This window comes from Triticum dicoccoides, chromosome 1B, assembly GCF_002162155.2.
Source record: "Triticum dicoccoides isolate Atlit2015 ecotype Zavitan chromosome 1B, WEW_v2.0, whole genome shotgun sequence".
Classification (NCBI taxonomy): domain Eukaryota; kingdom Viridiplantae; phylum Streptophyta; class Magnoliopsida; order Poales; family Poaceae; genus Triticum; species Triticum dicoccoides.
Window position 1 is genome coordinate 229,298,184 of NC_041381.1, and position 22,385 is coordinate 229,320,568.

The following is a 22,385-nucleotide window of genomic DNA, read 5'->3' on the forward strand; positions in this document are numbered from 1 at the left end:
GTGAACCGCTTTGTGATCAAGTTGGAGCACAATTTTATTTATTGATTGTCTTCCTTATGAGTGGCGGTTGGGGACGAGCGATGGTCTTTTCCTACCAATCTATCCCCCTAGGAGAATGCGCGTAGTACTTTGGTTTTTGATGACTTCTAAATTTTTGCAACAAGTATATGAGTTCTTTTGATTAATGTTGAGTCCATGGATTATATGCACTCTTTCACCCTTCCACCAGTGCTAGCCTCTCTTGTATCGTGCAACTTTAGCCGGTACCATACACCCACCATTTACCTTCCTCAAAACAGCCACCATACCTACCTATTATGGCATTTCCATAGCCATTCCGAGATATATTGCCATGCAACTTTCCACCGTTCCGTTCATATGACACGCATTACTTTTGTCATATTGCTTTTTGCATGATCATGTAGTTGACATTGTATTTGTGGCAAGGCCACCTTCATAATTTTCATACATGTCGCTCTTGATTCATTGCATATCCCGGTACACCACCAGAGCCATTCATATAGAGTCATATCTTTTTCTAGCTTTGAGTTGTAAATCCATAAAAGTGTGATGATCTTCATTATTAGAGCATTGTCCTAGTGAGGAAAGGATGATGAAGACTATGATTCCCCCACAAGTCGGGATGAGACTTCGGACTTTACAGAAAAAGAAAGAAAGAAAGAAAGAAAAAGAGAAAGGCCAAAAAGAAAAAGAAAAAGAAAAAAAGAAGGCCAAAGAAAAAAAATAAAAAGAAAAAAAATAAAAGAAAAAAATAAAAGAAAAAAAAATAAAATGAGAGAAAAAGAGAGAAGGGACAATGCTACTATCTCTTTTTCCACACTTGTGCTTCAAAAATAGCACCATGATCTTCATGTTAGAGAGTATCTTATGTTGTCACTTTCATATACTAGTGGGAATTTTTTATTATAGAACTTGGCTTGTATATTCCAATGATGGGCTTCCTCAAAGTGCCCTAGGTCTTCGTGAGCAAGCAAGTTGGATGCACCCCACTTAGTTTCTTTTATTGAGCTTTCATATATTTATAGCTCTAGTGCATCCGTTGCATGGCAATCCCTACTCACTCACATTGATATCTATTAATGGGCATCTCCATAGCCCGTTGATACGCCTAGTTGATGTGAGACTAGTTGATGCATCTCCACAACCACCATTCTATTCCACATATAGTGCTATGTCCATGGCTCGCGCTCATGTATTGCCTGAAAGTTGAAAAAGTTTGAGATTAAAGTATGAAACAATTGCTTGGCTTGTCATCGGGGTTGTGCATGATTAAATACTTTGTGTGATGAAGATAGAGAAACAACCAGACTATATGATTTTGTAGGGATAACTTTCTTTAGCCATGTTATTTTGAGAAGACATGATTACTTTGATTAGTATGCTTGAAGTATTACTATTTCTTATGTCAATATGAAATTTTATTTTGTATTCATTTGGATTTGAACATTCATGCCACATTAAAGAAAATTACATTATGAATTATGCTAGGTAGCATTCCACATCAAAAATTTCTTTTTTATCATTTACCTACTCGAGGACGAGTAGGAATTAAGCTTGAGGATGCTTGATATGTCTCCAACGTATCTATAATTTTTGATTGTTCCATGCTATTATATTACCCCTTTTGGATGTTTATGGGCTTTATTTTACACATTTATATCATTTTTGGGACTAACCTATTAACCGGAGGCCCAGCCCATATTGCTGTCTTTTTTCCTATTTCAGTATTTCGAAGAAAAGGAATATCAAACGGAGTCCAAACGGAATGAAACCTTCGGGAGCACAATTTTTGGAAAAAACATGATCCGGAGAGCTTGGAGTGCAAGTCAAGAAGCTCCCGAGGGCCCCACGAGATAGGGGGCCGCCCCCCCCCCCTGTAGGGCGCGCCCCCTATCTCGTTGGCCCCTCGGGCGGCCACCGACGTACTTCTTCCTCCTATATATACCTACGTACCCCGAAAACATCCAGGAGCACCACCAAACACAATTTCCACCGTCGTAACCCTATGTATCCGTGAGATCTCATCTTGGAGCCTTCGCAGACACTCTGCCGGAGGGGGAATCAACCACAGAGGGCCTCTACATCAACATCCTTGCCCCTTCGATGAGTTGTGGGTAGTTTACCACAGACCTACGGGTCCATAGTTATTAGCTAGATGGCTTCTTCTCTTTTTTTTGGATTTCAATACAATGTTCTCCCCCTCTGTTGTGGAGATCTATTCGATGTAAACTCTTTTTGCGTTGTGTTTGTCGAGATCCGATGAATTGTGGGTTTATGATCAAGTTTATCTATGAATAATACTTGAATATTCTCTGAATTCTTTTATGTATGATTGAGTTATCTTTGCAAGTCTCTTCGAAATATCAGTTTGGTTTGGCCTACTAGATTGGTCTTTCTTGCCATGGGAGAAGTGCTTAGCTTTGGGTTCAATCTTGCGGTGTCCTTACCCAGTGGTAGAAAGGGTTGCAAGGCACGTATTGTACTGTTGCCATCAAGGATAACAAGATGGGGTTTATATCATATTGCATGTGTTTATCCCTCTACATCATGTCATCTTGCTTAATGTGTTACTCTGTTCTTATGAACTTAATACTCTAGATGTAGGCAGGAGTCGGTCGATGTGTGGAGTAATCGTAGTAGATGCAAGCAGGAGTCGGTCTACCTGTTATGGACGTGATGCCTATATACATGATCATGCCTAGATAATCTCATAACTATGTGCTTTTCTATCAATTGCTCGACAGTAATTTGTTCACCCACCGTAATACTTATGCTATCTTGAGAGAAGCCTCTAGTGAAACCTATCCCCCCAGGGTCTATCTCTTATCATATTTGCTTTCAATCTACCTTTATTTGCATCTTTACTTTTTGCATCTATATTATAAAATACCAAAAATATATTTATCTTATCATACTATCTTTATTAGATCTCACTTTCGCAAGTGGCCGTGAAGGATTGACAACCCCTTTCTTGCGTTGGTTGCGAGTTCTCAGTTTGTTTGTGTAGGTGCGTGGGACTTTTGAGGAGCCTCCTACTGGATTGATACCTTGGTTCTCAAAACTGAGGGAAATACTTACGCTATACTTTGCTGCATCACCCTCTCCTCTTCAAGGAAAACCAACGCAAGCTCAAGATGTAGCACCTAACGCAACGCCTCTAGAGGTGCCTGCCTCCTTATGGTTTGAGCCAGGTGAAGTCTTCTTCTTCTTAGGGACTGCCTCGGGAAGGCTCCCGCTCCTGTGATCCGGGTCTTCGATTGCCGCGGCCTGGAAGGCACGCTCAAGTGAACACACTGCATCCTTTTCTTCGTAGGGGACTGTGATGACTCCACCGCTTCCAGGCATCTTGAAGACATTGTAGCCATGGTGAGTCACTGCCATGAACTTGGCCAGGGATGGGTACCCGAGGATGGAATTGTATGGCAGGCGAATTGTCACATCCCTAGCTTCTGGCATTGCTCTAGGTTAGCTTCATGTGTGCATCATGTCTATATTTTTGAAAGTTGAATTGAGGAATATTGGAAGCCTCAAAACCCTAAATAAAAGAGGGGCAAAAACCCTAGAAATCTCATTCATTGCTCCAAAAGGCTCTTCTTAAATGTTTGATAAATTTTGGTAAGGGTTCTGGTCCCAACCAAAATATTGAACATTTTTAAGGATTTATTTTTGGGACTTTGAATTTAAATCACTAGCTATTTGAATTTGAATTATATTCATATAATTAGAATATAATTTAAATACCCCTGAAATATTTTATAAGCTTTTGGAAAAGTCCATCTAGCAATATAAAATATTCAGAGGAGTTTTTGGCATTGTTTGAATTATTTTAAAATTCAAAACAGTGGCAAAATAAATTAATAAAACAAAACAGAACAGAAAAATATAAAACAGAACTTACCTGGACTTACCTGGCCTCACCCGTGCAGCCCACCAGAGCCGGCCCAGCTCCTGTGCTGGTCCAGCACTGTGCGGCCCAGCCCACCGTGGTCGCCACCGTCTTCAACCTCCTGCCAGTAGGCAGGAGGGCGTGTGCCCGACGCGCGCGCGCACGCCCCGGCCACCTCCTGCTTACCTGCTCGCCGCTGGAGGCACCCGAGGGAGCCACGCACTCCCCCTCGCCCCCTGCACCTCCCCTCTCTTCCCCTGGACCCCGTTCCCTCCTCTGCTTCCCTCCCGCGCACACCACCGAGCGGAGCTCGCCGTCATCGTCGCCGTACCCATGGCCACCGGCCACCCCTAGCCTCGCCGATGCACCCAGGAGCTCCACCTCGACCCCCTCTTCCTTCCCACCGATCCACAGCCCTCCGGAAGCCCTGCATCGCCGCCATCGCCGTCGTCTTCTACCTCGGACCCGCCGGCCATCTTCGTCAAATTCGCCGGCTCCGGACCGTCCCCGACCTCGCCGAGCGTCCCCTCGTCATCGCCGTGAGTCACTGACCCTTTCCCCTAACTCAGCATGCTCCCCTCCGTGCCGTAGCGCCGTTCCCCACGAGCACCGAAGCCACCGTCCGCCATTGCTGCTGCACGCATAGCCTCCGTGCTCCCCTGGCCCCACTGAGCTGCTCTTAGTGCTCCCCATGACTAGCAGGTGCTGCCCAGCCTCTCAGCTCGCTCGCTCGCCAAGCGTAGCCCCGTGCCCGTGCTGGCCCGAACTCCGGTCGCCGCCGCGGGCCCCGTTCCGGTGAGCTCGGGCCACCTCAGCCCCTGCCGTTTGCACAGATGGATGCGGGCGACTCCCAGCTACGCGTAGAGCCCCTCCTCCGTCCGTTTGGTCGCCGGAGCACGAAACCCGAAGGCCTCCGCCGCCTCGGCCTCGCCGGCGACTCACCGCCGGCGGGTTAGGCCCTATTGACCAGGGGTTTGACCCCCCCCTGGGTCGATGACAGGTGGGGCCAGCCCCCCTGTTAATTAGTTTAGTTTATTTTAACTAATTACCCCCCCTGCTGACACTGACATGCGGGCCCAGGCTCTAATTAAAATTAGGTTAGTTAGTTAGTCACTGACGTGTGGACCCCACACGTCAGGTTTGACCCTGACCGACCCCTGTTGACTTGCTGACGTCACGGTGACGCACTGCTGACGCAGTAAATGTTTTCTGGAATTTAAATAATTCTTAAATGATTTATTATTTCCAGAAAATAGCTAAAACTTCAATAAATCATAGAAAATTAACCGTAACTCCAAATTAAATAAATTATATATGAAAAATTATCAGAAAAATTCAAGGAATCCATTTGTACCATTTTCATGCATGTTAGAACAACTTATAGCTGCTGTTTAGCACAAATCAATTAAATGGCATTTGAATAATCACATATGGAGTTTGAATTTGAATCTTGTATTCAAACCAACTTCATTTAATCTGTTGCTAGTTGCATTAGCTCAAAACACATTCATCTTGCCATGTCATGATCATGCATCATATTGTGCATTGCATTGATTGTGTTCCCTTTTGTGTTGCCGGTATTTGTCCCCTCTCGATAGACGTGATACCGATGATGTGATCGTTGACACTGATGAAGACTCAATGCTATCTTCAGAAGTGCCAGGCAAGCAAAACCCCCTTGTTCATTCCGATAAAATCCCACTCTCTCGCTCCTGCTCTCTTTTACTGCATTAGGACAACAACGACATAATTGATACTTGCTGCGGTAGCTGAACCCTTTATCCTTTGCATGACCTGTCATTGCCACAGTAAATAGATGAAACCCACTAGCATGAGTAGGAGTTGTTTGAGCCCTGTTGTGCCTACTCATTCATGCTTGTTTGTCATGCCTGCTACTGCTTAGAGTTGAGTTAGGTCTGATTCATCGGGGATGAATCAGAGGCGTGTGAACATGTCCTACTATGGGTGAACTAAGTGTGTGAACACGATTTGGTAAAGGTAGCGGTGAGAGGCCATGTAGGAGTACATGGTGGGTTGTCTCATTGCAGCCGTCCTCAGGAACTGAGTTCTGTGTTTGTGATCCATGACCAGCTACTACCACACATTGGAATGCTTAAGTGCCCCTCTCGACTTATTAATCAACATGATCTCTGTCCAGGAGTTGCAACTAGTTTCTGGTGTTTGTAGGTAGTGTTAGTAGTCTACCAAGTGGCACCCGGTACAGGTGGGCTTGGGACAGACTAGGCACAGTGGCCCGGTGTACCAAGTGGCACCCGGTTGGTGGGCTTGGGAACCCTGCACACATCGTTTGGGGCCGTAAGCGACACCCCGGCCGGATCTCCTTGCGGATGGAACCCGAATAGGCAATAAACCTGGACTAGGGACTTGTTCGGTTAGTCAGGTCGTGGCCGACTCCCTCGCCCGGCTTCCGCTTGAAGGCTGCCGAGGTACAAGACGTGTACAGGGCGGTAAGTGGCGAGAGCGTGTGTGAAGAAGTACACCCCTGCAGGGTTAACATCATCTATTCGAATAGCCGGATTCCTCGGATATGGAAACTTGGACCCCATTGCATAGTTCATAGACAAGTGAAAGTGGATACCCTAAAATACGCAAGATAAGCGTGAGTGCTATGGATGGCGTTCTCGTAGGGAGACGGGAGCGGATCCATAGTGGTGTATTGATATGGTGAATATGTGGACTCGTGTGCGCCACCTCAAAAGAGTTACTTGCAGTCGTAGTTCAGGTTAGCCACCGAGTCAAAGCTGGCTTGCTGCAGTTAAACTCCACCACCCCTCCTTGTTGATAATGATGCATGTGTAGATAGATCTGATGTAAGTCTTGCTGGGTACATTTGTACTCACGTTTGCCTATTTTATGTTTTTGCAGAGAGACTTCAGTCTCACTAGTAGTTCCGTTTGGACTTCGACGTTTAGCTTGATACCTCAGCTACGATCTTGTGCCCTCGGCAGGATCTGGTAGATAGTCAGGCTTCTCAGCCTTTTTCATTTATAGATGTCTGTACTCAGACATGATAGCTTCCGCTTGTGCTTTGACTTGTATGCTCTGATTGTTGGGTCATGAGACCCATGTTTGTAATGTCTCACTCCTCGGAGCCTATTGAATAAACTACTTGAGTCGTAGAGTCATTTTGTGATGCCATGTTGTATTGCACATATCGAGCATATTGTGTGTATGTTATTGAAATGCTTGGTATGTGTGGGATCTGACTATCTAGTTGTTTATCTTTAGTAGCCTCTCTTACCGGGAAATGTCTCCTAGTGTTACCGCTGAGCCATGGTAGCTTGCTACTGCTCTGGAACACTTAGGCTGGCCGGCATGTGTCCTTCTTCGTTCCTGTGTCTGTCCCTTCGGGGAAATGTCACGCTTTGAGTACCGGAGTCCTGTTAGCCCGCTACAGCCTGGTTTACCGGAGTCCTGCTAGCCCAGTGCTACAGCCCGGACCCACTTGCTGATGACCGACACGTTCGAAGCTGGGTCATGAATGCCTGTCCCTGTAAGTCTGTGCCACTTTGGGTTTACGACTAGTCATGTCAGCCCGGGCTCCTTATCATATGGATGCTAGCGACACTATCATATACGTGAGCCAAAAGGCGCAAACGGTCCCGGGTAAAGGTAAGGCGACACCCGTGGGGACACCGTGCGTGAGGCCGCAAAGTGATATGAGGTGTTACCGGCTAGATCGATGTGACATCGAGTCAGGGTCCTGACAGCGTTGGTATCAGAGCTTGACTGCCTGTAGGATTACCAAGCCAAACTGGTCGAAGTTGAGTCTAGAAATTCTTTAGTTATATAAGGGAATTGATTGTGGGATGAAACGTAAGGCTCTTTTTACTCCTTATACCTTATGCCCTTCTGATCTGAGTCATCTTATCTTTCCTACGGGGATTAAGAACTAGGCTATCTCTTCTTTCTATCAGGATCACGTGTTACTAATCCGTAGACTTATAAGATTGTTGGATTTAAGTCTCAGTTCAGTTCTTACTACTTCTGTATGTTAATTGTTGATCTCGAAACCTTGATATTGTGCTTCTGAGTGGTTATGCCACCATTTTTGTGAATGTCTCAAATCTTTTCTGAGCATTTACAGCCGTTATGCTGTCCGAGTCATCCCAGGTTTCTAAATAGTCGGATGCATTTGCAAATCCCTTCCTCCTGTTTCCGATGTGCCTTTGGTCAGATTAATCACATAAATCAGTGAGTTGAGGTACTTTATTGCCTTGACATATATGTTGGAGCTAGTATTATGACCCTAGGTGTCTTAGGGGATCATCTAGTAATTTAGCCATGATTGTGTCCCAGTGTGATGATTCTGGCCATCATTCTCGCAAGCATCCCTTGATGCCACTTAGTTAGTAGGTATTCTGTTCCTGGGTTTTGAACCCGAGATTCACCCTACTTACTTCATGTTGATAGTATTTGCTAGTTCCTTCAGGATATTAGTAACCCTTGCATTAGTCCTCGAGGTCCGTGGTATTTCCTTCTTCCAAATACTATGAACCGTTTATGGCAGATGTTCCTCGCTGATCGAAAGATCACAATCAGAGTGCTCTTGGTGGGTTCTCGATTCTATATTGTGACTCTGCCAGTTCTACCTTTCTGCATGGGTTATCCGGAAGAAATATGTGGAATTCGTTCGACATGCTAAACCATGCATCCACAACTCAGAAAATCGCATGTTCCTTTGAGTTGCTCTCTTTAGTTGCATTCTGACCCTCGACTATCAATTGATACCAAGGGTATGCATGCATTCGTTTATCGATGCCTATCACCCTTGTGGTACGTCAAGCCATTCTGTCCTGAATGACTTGGAGAAACAAACTCCAGTACCTCATCCATATCTAGGATTGGGTCAAAGTAGTTGTGTTCCGCAGATCAAGTTACAATCCAGCTTCTGGTCTGCTCTACCCTGAAGTATTACCTTCCTTATGACAGGAATTTCATGAGAATTGCACCACCTTTTGTGAATTCTTGACATAGTGATACTTCTCGCCATCCTTTTTCATTCCTCGGTTCCGTGTTGTTGCAGCCGGAGTGCCGACAAGTGAATCATGATGTGTGAACTCAATACTCCTAGCAACCCCATTGCTTGGTAGTTAATGGACAATAATCCTATTCTCAGTATGTTGGTTATTGAATCACCATTCTAAGATTGATCGTGCTACCTAGTCCTTATTTCCTGGTGCACTCTTTGATTGATGAGTTAGGATTTTGTCAAGTCCTCGCTCATTTGATCATATCATCTTGCCCTGAAAAGAAAGATTGTTCTCGAGCTTAGTAACATATCGGTGGTTCGTGATTTCCGAAGATCTTCTCGGAAGTATTACCAGGTTGTCACCTGACCGCTATGTTGAGCTCGTGATCAAGTTGGTTTCTTGTGAACCACCCTTTCTCCAAGAATCTGTGTTGGATATCCCGGAGCTAGTTGGTTAAGCTAGACAACAACTTGGAGAGTTGGAAGATAAAAGCTTGCCTGACTTAGTTCGTTCCAAAGGGATATTCTTGTGTAGTGTGTGTTGAAGAAAGATGATATCTTCATCGATTGGTCCCTGTGATCAGTTGCTGGACCTATCGTCTTATCAATCCTTTGATTTGAGTGTGGGCTATCGTCAAATCAAGTCAGAACCAACGATGTTCGTAATGTTGTCTTCCTCGTGGTTGATCCCTCGAGCATACACCATTATATTTTTTGGGTCTGACCAATGCTATCACCGTGTTCACACGATGGTGGAAGTCCAGTGATATGGAAATTCCGATGAGTTGTTGTTGAGTCCATTGACAACATCCTTATCTCCTCCATGATGTTGTTGAACATTAAGTTAGTGTTGGAAACTTTTGAAAGCATTTTCTTCATGCTAGCTCATGAAGTACTTGTTTGATGAAAGGAGTGACTTCCTTTGATTCACGTGCATTTTGATGTAAGCTGCCGTCGTGAATTCGAGAAAGTTTGTTTTTGCTCCTTTGGAATCATCCCAAGTCGGTCATGCACGTGCGAAGAATTCTGTGGTCTGTTAGACTGATCATCTTCATTCCATATGTATATCCTAGAACACCAAGCCACTGACTGATTTGTTCAAGGAGAAGGAGTATCTTCATAAGAGCTAATCCGGACTTATGAAAGAACTTCGATATCCTCGCTGATGGTTCCTAACCAGAACTCGGTAGTGTTTTATTGTAAGACTACCATGTGATCATGTTTGTCTGAGGCAGCGTGTTCACATGTTTGTAGCAGAACCAGCTCATGTTTTGGAGCTTGCTATCGTAGTTCATACCTGATGAATCCCGCAACGTCATCTCGTCGATTTGTGTTGCAAACTTTCATTTTTCTTCCTAGACTCGATGAGTCTGGAATACCCTGACACCAACCAGATCTGAATCTCAGGCAGATATGATGGTTGGAACATTTCCCAAGAACTATAATATTGGTCCCTCGACAACCGGTAAAGTGGATGTCGTGGCCAACACACCCAGCCGGAAGACCTATCATTGTAGTATCTGGTTGAGGAAGTTGGCCACCTCCCCATAAGGATTTCGTAGGATTTACCTCCGTAACTGTTTCTTATGGATTCTGTTGCTCCCGAAGTCCGACCTTTACTTGATGTTCTAGATATCAAACCATATCTATGAATGGGTTACCCTAGCACATCAAGGAGAACATTAGAAGCGGAGTGCTAAATGTCTCTCGGTCAATCATCCAGATTTTTATTTCCTTGGCCTCGCCAAGATGAAATCTGAGGAAGTGTTATCCTCCTTTGCATCTGCATCGTCCATCGCTATTCATCATGGTAGTATGTCGTGTTGTCAGCATCCTTGACACGGATGTTGGTAAACCTTGATGAATATGGAAATGCTCAAGTTCTTGAGAGCACGCACAAGCGCTACGTGTTATCATCGGCACTAACTGGGATTCCTCTCAGTTTCCTCGGCAATGCTATGACCCTTTCAAACAGTGAATCCACTCTCTTTTGTTGGGTTCTTCCCCAGTTACCAGAATCATTCCCAGCATTTGCATTTTGTTCCCAGCTTGCACCGCCAATGTGCCCTTCTACCATGGGTCTCTTCCATTTCCGGTGATAAGCAAAATCATCCATTGCGTTGTCTTCAACAAGGTAATCCACATCATCCAAGTCCGAGTATGCCATTCTACCGACCCCCGCCAATCGATTGCTGTGATTTGCCTTAGGCTGATATAGAGAGTCTCAATGATCTCTATATCAAAGGTAATTCTTTTTGCCACTTAAGGGGATATATCTTCGAGTCACCTTCCCTAAGGTGCATCATTGTGGTATCATGGCAACTTAACTCCTCGCTACGTTGACGATCGTTTACCACCTTCTTAGGTGTGGAATCGTTGTCTACCTAGTGAACCTTCGTCATCCGTTTCTTTCCACCCCTCTTGATGTGTATCTCGTGTCTCAACCCGAGAGATGGTCCTATGTCTCATTCCGTGAGTTGTTCGATCTTCGAGAAGATCGACCCTTCTAGAGTCTCCTTCTTCCCTCCATGTCATGTTGACAGGATTTTTCAAGGCAAGACTTCAAGACAATGATGGTGAATGAATCAACGTTCAACTGAAGTGCACCCTGGATCGTGAAGATTGTACAAGTTTGCGTTTCCCCTTCATCCTACCCTACGCTTGAATCTCGAGACGAGATTCTTGTTTAGTGGGGGTGAGTTGTCACATCCCTAGCTTCTGGCATTGCTCTAGGTTAGCTTCATGTGTGCATCATGTCTATATTTTTGAAACTTGAATTGAGGAATATTGGAAGCCTCAAAACCCTAAATAAAAGAGGGGCAAAAACCCTAGAAATCTCATTCATTGCTCCAAAAGGCTCTTCTTAAATGTTTGATAAATTTTGGTAAGGGTTCTGGTCCCAACCAAAATATTGAACATTTTTAAGGATTTATTTTTGGGACTTTGAATTTAAATCACTAGCTATTTGAATTTGAATTATATTCATATAATTAGAATATAATTTAAATACCCCTGAAATATTTTATAAGCTTTTGGAAAAGTCCATCTAGCAATATAAAATATTCAGAGGAGTTTTTGGCATTGTTTGAATTATTTTAAAATTCAAAACAGTGGCAAAATAAATTAATAAAACAAAACAGAACAGAAAAATATAAAACAGAACTTACCTGGACTTACCTGGCCTCACCCGTGCAGCCCACCAGAGCCGGCCCAGCTCCTGTGCTGGTCCAGCACTGTGCGGCCCAGCCCACCGTGGTCGCCACCGTCTTCAACCTCCTGCCAGTAGGCAGGAGGGCGTGTGCCCGACACGCGCGCGCACGCTCCGGCCACCTCCTGCTTACCTGCTCGCCGCTGGAGGCACCCGAGGGAGCCACGCACTCCCCCTCCCCCCCTGCACCTCCCCTCTCTTCCCCTGGACCCCGTTCCCTCCTCTGCTTCCCTCCCGCGCACACCACCGAGCGGAGCTCGCCGTCATCGTTGCCGTACCCATGGCCACCGGCCACCCCTAGCCTCGCCGATGCACCCAGGAGCTCCGCCTCGACCCCCTCTTCCTTCCCACCGATCCACAGCCCTCTGGAAGCCCTGCATCGCCGCCATCGCTGTCGTCTTCTACCTCGGACCCGCCGGCCATCTTCGTCAAATTCGCCGGCTCCGGACCGTCCCCGACCTCGCCGAGCGTCCCCTCGTCATCCCCGTGAGTCACTGACCCTTTCCCCTAACTCAGCATGCTCCCCTCCGTGCTGTAGCGCCGTTCCCCACGAGCACCGAAGCCACCGTCCGCCATTGCTGCTGCACGCATAGCCTCCGTGCTCCCCTGGCCCCACTGAGCTGCTCTTAGTGCTCCCCATGACTAGCAGGTGCTGCCCAGCCTCTCAGCTCGCTCGCTCGCCAAGCGTAGCCTCGTGCTCGTGCTGGCCCGAACTCCGGTCGCCGCCGCGGGCCCCGTTCCGGTGAGCTCGGGCCACCTCAGCCCCTGCCGTTTGCACAGATGGATGCGGGCGACTCCCAGCTACGCGTAGAGCCCCTCCTCCGTCCGTTTGGTCGCCGGAGCACGAAACCCGAAGGCCTCCGCCGCCTCGGCCTCGCCGGCGACTCACCGCCGGCGGGTTAGGCCCTGTTGACCAGGGGTTTGACCCCCCCCTGGGTCGATGACAGGTGGGGCCAGCCCCCCTGTTAATTAGTTTAGTTTATTTTAACTAATTACCCCCCCTGCTGACACTGACATGCGGGCCCAGGCTCTAATTAAAATTAGGTTAGTTAGTTAGTCACTGACGTGTGGACCCCACACGTCAGGTTTGACCCTGACCGACCCCTGTTGACTTGCTGACGTCACGGTGACGCACTGCTGATGCAGTAAATGTTTTCTGGAATTTAAATAATTCTTAAATGATTTATTATTTCCAGAAAATAGCTAAAACTTCAATAAATCATAGAAAATTAACCGTAACTCCAAATTAAATAAATTATATATGAAAAATTATCAGAAAAATTCAAGGAATCCATTTGTACCATTTTCATGCATGTTAGAACAACTTATAGCTGCTGTTTAGCACAAATCAATTAAATGGCATTTGAATAATCACATATGGAGTTTGAATTTGAATCTTGTATTCAAACCAACTTCATTTAATCTGTTGCTAGTTGCATTAGCTCAAAACACATTCATCTTGCCATGTCATGATCATGCATCATATTGTGCATTGCATTGATTGTGTTCCCTTTTGTGTTGCCGGTATTTGTCCCCTCTCGATAGACGTGATACCGATGATGTGATCGTTGACACTGATGAAGACTCAATGCTATCTTCAGAAGTGCCAGGCAAGCAAAACCCCCTTGTTCATTCCGATAAAATCCCACTCTCTCGCTCCTGCTCTCTTTTACTGCATTAGGACAACAACGACATAATTGATACTTGCTGCGGTAGCTGAACCCTTTATCCTTTGCATGACCTGTCATTGCCACAGTAAATAGATGAAACCCACTAGCATGAGTAGGAGTTGTTTGAGCCCTGTTGTGCCTACTCATTCATGCTTGTTTGTCATGCCTGCTACTGCTTAGAGTTGAGTCAGGTCTGATTCATCGGGGATGAATCAGAGGCATGTGAACATGTCCTACTATGGGTGAACTAAGTGTGTGAACACGATTTGGTAAAGGTAGCGGTGAGAGGCCATGTAGGAGTACATGGTGGGTTGTCTCATTGCAGCCGTCCTCAGGAACTGAGTTCTGTGTTTGTGATCCATGACCAGCTACTACCACACATTGGAATGCTTAAGTGCCCCTCTCGACTTATTAATCAACATGATCTCTGTCCAGGAGTTGCAACTAGTTTCTGGTGTTTGTAGGTAGTGTTAGTAGTCTACCAAGTGGCACCCGGTACAGGTGGGCTTGGGACAGACTAGGCACAGTGGCCCGGTGTACCAAGTGGCACCCGGTTGGTGGGCTTGGGAACCCTGCACACATCGTTTGGGGCCGTAAGCGACACCCCGGCCGGATCTCCTTGCGGATGGAACCCGAATAGGCGATAAACCTGGACTAGGGACTTGTTCGGTTAGTCAGGTCGTGGCCGACTCCCTCGCCCGGCTTCCGCTTGAAGGTTGCCGAGGTACAAGACGTGTACAGGGAGGTAAGTGGCGAGAGCGTGTGTGAAGAAGTACACCCCTGCAGGGTTAACATCATCTATTCGAATAGCCGGATTCCTCGGATATGGAAACTTGGACCCCATTGCATAGTTCATAGACAAGTGAAAGTGGATACCCTAAAATACGCAAGATAAGCGTGAGTGCTATGGATGGCGTTCTCGTAGGGAGACGGGAGCGGATCCATAGTGGTGTATTGATATGGTGAATATGTGGACTCGTGTGCGCCACCTCAAAAGAGTTACTTGCAGTCGTAGTTCAGGTTAGCCACCGAGTCAAAGCTGGCTTGCTGCAGTTAAACTCCACCACCCCCCCTTGTTGATAATGACGCATGTGTAGATAGATCTGATGTAAGTCTTGCTGGGTACATTTGTACTCACGTTTGCCTATTTTATGTTTTTGCAGAGAGACTTCAGTCTCACTAGTAGTTCCGTTTGGACTTCGATGTTTAGCTTGATACCTCAACTACGATCTTGTGCCCTCGGCAGGATCTGGTAGATAGTCAGGCTTCTCAGCCTTTTTCATTTATAGATGTCTGTACTCAGACATGATAGCTTCCGCTTGTGCTTTGACTTGTATGCTCTGATTGTTGGGTCATGAGACCCATGTTTGTAATGTCTCGCTCCTCGGAGCCTATTGAATAAACTACTTGAGTCGTAGAGTCATTTTGTGATGCCATGTTGTATTGCACATATCGAGCATATTGTGTGTATGTTATTGAAATGCTTGGTATGTGTGGGATCTGACTATCTAGTTGTTTATATTTAGTAGCCTCTCTTACCGGGAAATGTCTCCTAGTGTTACCGCTGAGCCATGGTAGCTTGCTACTGCTCTGGAACACTTAGGCTGGCCGGCATGTGTCCTTCTTCGTTCCTGTGTCTGTCCCTTCGGGGAAATGTCACGCTTTGAGTACCGGAGTCCTGTTAGCCCGCTACAGCCCGGTTTACCGGAGTCCTGCTAGCCCAGTGCTACAGCCCGGACCCACTTGCTGATGACCGACACGTTCGAAGCTGGGTCATGAATGCCTGTCCCTGTAAGTCTATGCCACTTTGGGTTTACGACTAGTCATGTCAGCCCGGGCTCCTTATCATATGGATGCTAGCGACACTATCATATACGTGAGCCAAAAGGCGCAAACGGTCCCGGGTAAAGGTAAGGCGACACCCGTGGGGATACCGTGCGTGAGGCCGCAAAGTGATATGAGGTGTTACCGGCTAGATCGATGTGACATCGAGTCAGGGTCCTGACACGAATGTGGGCGATGTCAAAGTCAATGAGCTTTGTGCAGTAGTTGTTGCGCTGCCCAAAGGTGACAGGAAGGCGAACCTGCCCTATCGGAATGGTGGAACCATCAGTGACTCCTGAGAAAGGCTTGGTCGGCTGAAGCTGATCATATGGCACTTGGAGATTGTTGAATATCTCGACGGACAGGACGTTGAGTCCTGCTCCGCCATCAATGAGGGTCCTGGTGACTTGCACATCGCTGATGACTAGGAACAAAGCATTGGGAGGACTCCGGCCGTTGCCGCGCACTTGAGCTGATCCGCTGAGCTGAACGTGATAGCGCATGTAGAGCACCTAAGAGGGCGCGTGGCCTCAAGCTTGGGGAGGACTACATTCACCTCGTGAGCAAACTGCTTGAAGATGCGCTGTGAGGCTCGGGCCTGGGCGCCGCCCAGGATGCAAGCGATTGCACGCGGATCCTGGAAGCCCCCAGCCCCCTCGTCATGATGCTGGTCTTCATTCCTCCTTGGCAGTGGTGGCAGAGGAGGGAGGCCTGCGTTGCCTTGTGGGCGATCCTCGCAAGGCTGATCCCTCCAACCTCCCTCACGAGGCTGGTCCTGCCAACGGTCCTCGCGAGGTCGGTCACGCCACCCTTGGCGAGGGCCACGGTCTTCCCATCGTCCTCCACCTCTTCCTCCTCCTCGGCCATAGCCCCGATCGTTGCGCTCGGGGCGTCGGCCGATACGCCCATCTCGCACAGCCCTGAGCTCTTGGCATTCGTTGGTGTTGTGGGTGTGGAGGTCGTGGTACACGCAGTACCGGCTGCCCTTGGATGACTCCAGCTGATCCCTGCCTCGCTTGGTATCTGGCGCTGCAAGGACAGCAGCTCCTTTGCGCTTCACGTCCTTGACCTTGGGCTTCTTATCTTCCGGATCAGCAGCTTGAAGCTCGAGGAGGGAGAGGCACCCTTCCTCAGCCCTCGCGCACTTGGTCGCCAAGTTGAACAGCTCCAGAGATGTGCACAGGTCTTGATGGATTGCTAGCTCCTCTTTCATATTGATGTCACGCACGCCGTCAGATAAGGCTGAGATGATGGCTTCCTCGGTCACACTGGGGATCTTGAGGCGGGCGTTGTTGAAGTGCTGGATGTACTTTTGCAGGGTCTCTCCTGGCTGTTGCTTGATGCGGCGCAGGTCACTCATGGCCGGGGGCCGGTCGCGAGTGCCTTGGAAGTTAGCGATGAAGCGAGTGTGCATCTCGTCCCAAGAGGAGATCGTGCTGGGAGGCAGCTTTAGGAGCCAGGTGCAGGTGCCATCCTTGAGCGCCATGGGAAACCAGTTCACCATGACCTTTTCATCCCCGTTGGCCGCCTCGATGCCCAGCTCGTAGAGCTGGATGAACTCCGCGGGGTCGGCAGTATCGTTGTAGCGAGGAGGCAGATCTGGCTTGAACTTGCCCGGCCAGGCCACGCTGCGCAGCTTGGCGGTGAAGGCGCAACAGCCTGCAGTGGCTACAGGGGGCCTTTGGTGACGAAGGGCTTGATCTTGGAGGTCCCAGCGTGCTGCCGCCAGCAGCAACGCGGGGTCTTGGCACGCTGGAGCAGGAACGCGGTCATGGCGTGCTGGCACTGGGAGCACGCGAGCGACTTCTTGAGGGTGAGGGACCTCTTGGCAGCTCTTTTCTTGATGCGCGGGCACTGGACGCGGTGGGTCTCGTCCAGGGCCTCGCACCTTGGGGCCAGGGTGCCTTCTTGAGGAGGAGGAGGCGGAGGTGCCTCCGGAGCTGTGTTGCCTGCGCAGGGTGGAGGGCGATGCAGTGAGAGGGACGGTGCAGGGGAGCCCCCTGCGGCGCTGACGAGCTCGGTGAAGTGAGCGAGCCACTCATCGTAGAGGTCGTCGACGGGGCGAAAGTGCAGGAGCTCACGTGCCAGGAGCAACACGGCGTGCGCGTCCGCGGGAGCGCGACGAGCGTGCGACAACGAGCCTACCGGAGTCACCGACGGGGTGGCGGTCCGGCCTTCCCGCCGCACCGAGGGATCCAGCAACGATGCCTGCTGCTCGTTCCCCGCCGGGTCGGTCACGGCGTGGGCGGCAGGTGACGGGGAACGACGCAAAGGCCCACCAACGGGGGACGTCTGGGCTACATGGGCCGCGAGAGCAGCCCGACGCTCGGCGCGGGCTCGGCGAGCGTCAGACATGGGTGCGATGGATGACGAACGCAAGGCGGTGGAAGAAGGATTCCGGCACACCCCTACCTAGCGCGCCAAATGCCAGATTTCGGGTTCCGGCAGACCCTTGAGATTCGAACTCCGGGGTGCGCACGAAGATCTTTTCCCCTACCAACTCATGTCTCGAAGCCTCGCAAGGAATCTAGGCCAGAAAGAAGAACACACAAGGGACACGAGGTTTATACTGGTTCAGGCCACCATTGTGTTGTAATACCCTACTCCAGCATGTGGTGTGGTGGATTGCCTCAGGGGCTGATGAACAATACAAAGGAAGAACAGCCTCGCGAGAGGTGTTCTTGAGCTGGTGCGATGAACTCCTTGGGTGAGTTCAGTCGCCTCTCTCTCTCTAGTCTACCCCAAAACCTGGATGCCTACTCTGTGGTGGCTAGCTCTATTTATAGAGGGAGGCCCTAGGCCTCTTCCCAAATAATGAGTGGGAAGGGTGCCAACAATTGGGCATTTTGAAGGGGAACATCTAGTACACTTATCCTGACTAAAGTTGGTCTTCGACTGCCAAAGACTCTGACGGTGACGCCGTCTTGGGCTCCATGGTGACCTCCATCCCGTCGTCCCGCTGGTCTTGGTCTTGTTGCACTAAAACGGTAACCTTTGTTTGATGCCTTGGCCTATGCTTGCCCCCTTTGCAGCAAAGGGGAAACTAGGACACTGCGCAGGCTGGCGCCCGCCTGGTCTGGATCGTCATGGCTTGCGTCACGGGCACCTCGCGAGGTACCCTGCCTTGATCTCTCCGCCTCCTCGCGAGCCCGCCTGATGAAGCTACTCCTGAGGAAGCTTCATGTCGTCTGCCCCGTGAGGCTTGGCCCCTCGCGAGGGTCTTGAGCTTGAGCTGATGAAGCTGGGCTGGAGTGGGCCTCCGCTTGAGCCATGCCGCAGGCTGCTGGCAGGCAAGTCTGGGGACCCCCGTTCCTAGAACGCCGACATAAACATATCATTTTCATGGTCAAGCAAGTATTGTTCTAACGGATCAGTAGGAGGTACGGCAATGGAAGCAAGACCAATAATCTCATCCTTACTAGGTGATTCTCTATCACGGGTTTGTCTACGAAACTTAGCAAAATTGAACTCATGAGACATACCCTCTAAGCCAATTGTAACAGTATCCTTTTCACAATCAATCCTAGCACTAGTTGTATTGAAGAAGGGTCTGCCAAAAATAATGGGACAAAATTCATCTTGTGGGGAACCAAGAACAAGAAAATCAGCAGGATATTTAACGTTCCCACACAAGACTTCAACATCTCTAACTATCCCAACTGGTTTAATGGTATCCCTATTAGCAAGCTTAATAGTAACATCAATGTCTTCCAATTCAACGGGTGCAATGTCGTGCATAATTTCTTTATATAAGTCATAGGGTATTGCACTAGCACTAGCACCCATATCACATAAGCCATGATAACAATGATATCCTATTTTAACAGAAATAACAGGCATGCCTACAACAGGTCTATGTATCTTAGAATCTAGTCTAGCAATATTAGCAGTCTCACCACGGAAATAAATAACATGCCCATTTAATCATCATCCAAGAGAACTTTAACCATAGAAATACTAGGTTCAACTTTGATTTGCTCAGGAGGTGTATAAGTCCTAGTATTACTCTTACGAACAACAGTCGAAGTTTCATGATCCTTTATCCTAACAGGAAAAGGAGGTTTCTCAACATAAGTAGTAGGAATAATAGGATCACTATAGGTGATAGTATTTTCTTCAACCGTAATAGGTGCAAATATTTTTACTTCAACAGGAGGATTATATTTAAACCACTTCTATTTATGGAGATCAATGTGAGTAGCAAAGGATTCACAGAAAGAAGCTACTATTTTAGAGTCAAGTCCATATTTAGCGCTAAATCCACGAAAAGCATCGGTATCCATAAAAGATTTAACACAATCAAACTTAGGTGTCATACCTGACTCCTTACCATCGTCGGAACCCCAATCTTCAGAGTTGCATTTAATTCTTTCCAATAAGTCCCATTTGAAATCAATAGTCTTCAGCATATAAGAACCAGCACAGGAAGTATCGAGCAGGTTGCGATCATTGAGAGAAAGCCGAGCATAAATTTTTTGAATAATCATTTCCCGGGAGAGCTCATGATTGGGGCATGAATATAACATTGACTTAAGCCTCCCCAAGCTTGAGTGATGCTTTCTCCTTCGCGAGGCCAGAAATTATATATGTAATTACGATCACGATGAACAAGATGCATAGGATAAAACTTCTGGTGAAATTCCAACTTCAATTGTTTATAATTCCAAGATCTCTTATCATCACATAGCCTATACCATTTCAATGCATCTCCCTTCAAAGATAAAGGGAATACCTTCCTTTTGACAACATCATCGGGAATACCTGCAAGCTTAAATAATACACAAACTTCATCCACAAAGATAAGGTGTAAATCGGGATTCTTTGTTCCATCTCCTGCAAATGGATTAGCTAGCAGTTTCTCTATCATACCCGAAGGAATCTCAAAGTAAATATTTTCAAAAAGTTCAGTAGGTTGAGGAGCAACTCTTTTCTCTTCTGGTCAGGGTGAAGATACCCCGAACAATCCCCTCAAAGGATTAGTTTCCATAGTGACAAGTAACAGAAAATTTCAGCACACTATATAAATGTAGTGGACCCATGCGGATCCTTTTGGTGGAGGGATGTGACGAGACTAATGCCAATCTGACGAGGGATTACCAAAGCCCAAGTGCACACGGGGGAGGACATACTCTTTTGGAAAGATCATTGGCTGGAGGGTATACTAGCAGAATCACATCCGCGGGCTTTCTCTTTCGCCACCCTGGAGGATATTTCGGTTAGAGATTTCTTGGGGGCCACGACTTTAAATGAAACATTCCACCTGCCCCTCTCGCTCCAGGCGCATGCGGAAGCTAGAGATCTTCAATCTCTCGTACGCAACATCCAATTGCGTGATAGCCTCTCGGGGAAAGATAGTTGGGTCTGTTCTTGGACTCACACATACACGGCCAGCAAATATTATAACTTCTACTTCAGGGAGGTTCGGGCCCATCAAGCTTATGCCTGGCTCTGGAGGTCCAAGGTCACAATGAAAATTAAGGTCTTTGGGTGGCTTCTTCTGTCTCACAGACTCAACACCAGAAACATGCTGAAGCGAAGACACTACAACATTGGTAATGACTATACTTGCCCACTCTGCGAGTCCAACATGGAAGAATCACTTGATCATCTCTTTTTTGGTTGTGCATTCAGCAAAGGTTGCTGGTCTGACATTGGCATCAGTTGGAACTCTCAAGGTTCACGTTATGATTGGATAAGCACGGCTAAAGATGCTTGGAACAAGCCAATGTTCATGGAAATATTCCTGCAAGCTGCATGGAGCATCTGGAAAGAAAGGAATAATAAAGTTTTCAGAAGAATTGCACCCATGAAAACAGCCTGGGCTTCAAGACTAAAAGAGGATCTATCTCTCCCAACTCATAGGGTTGGAGAAAAACACACCTCCTTTCTCACTTCCTTTATAGCTACTTTTTGATTCTTCTCCTATACCCCCCAACCATCCCCAAAGGGGATGGCATGTACAAAACCAGATGTAAATCCCACCATTTATTAATTTAATTACACAGTAGGAGTCTCTCCTATTGTTTCAGGTGTCAAAAAAAAGTTCCACTCACCAAAACCGCTACACTCCCCGGCAACGGCGCCAGAAAAGAGTCTTGATGACCCACAAGTGTAGGGGATCTATTGTAGTCCTTTCGATAAGTAAGAGTGTCGAACCCAACAAGGAGCAGAAGGAAATGATAAGCGGTTTTCAGTAAGGTTTTCTCTACAAGCACTGAAATTGTAGGTAATAGATAGTTTTGTGATAAGATAAATTGTAAGGAGTAACAAGCAATGAAAGTAAATAAAGTGCAGCAAGGTGGCCCAATCCTTTATGTAGCAAAGGATAAGCCTGGAAAATTTCTTATAATGGGAAAGGAGCTCCCTAGGACACATGGGAATTATCGTCAAGCTAGTTTTCATCACGCTCATATGATTCGCGTTCGGTACTTTGATAATTTGATATGTGGGTGGACCGGTGCTTGGGTACTGCCCTTACTTGGAAAAGCATCCCACTTATGATTAACCCCTATTGCAAGCATCCGCAACTACAAAAGAAGTATTAAGGTAAACCTAACCACAACATTAAACATATGGATCCGAATCAGCCCCTAACGAAGCAACGCATAAACTAGGGTTTAAGCTTCTGTCACTCTAGCAACCCAGCATCTACTTATTACTTACCAATGCCTTCCTCTAGGCCCAAATAATGGTGATGTGTCATGTAGTCGATGTTCACATAACACCACTAGAGGAAAAGACAACATACATCTCATCAAAATATCCAACGAATACCAAATTCAC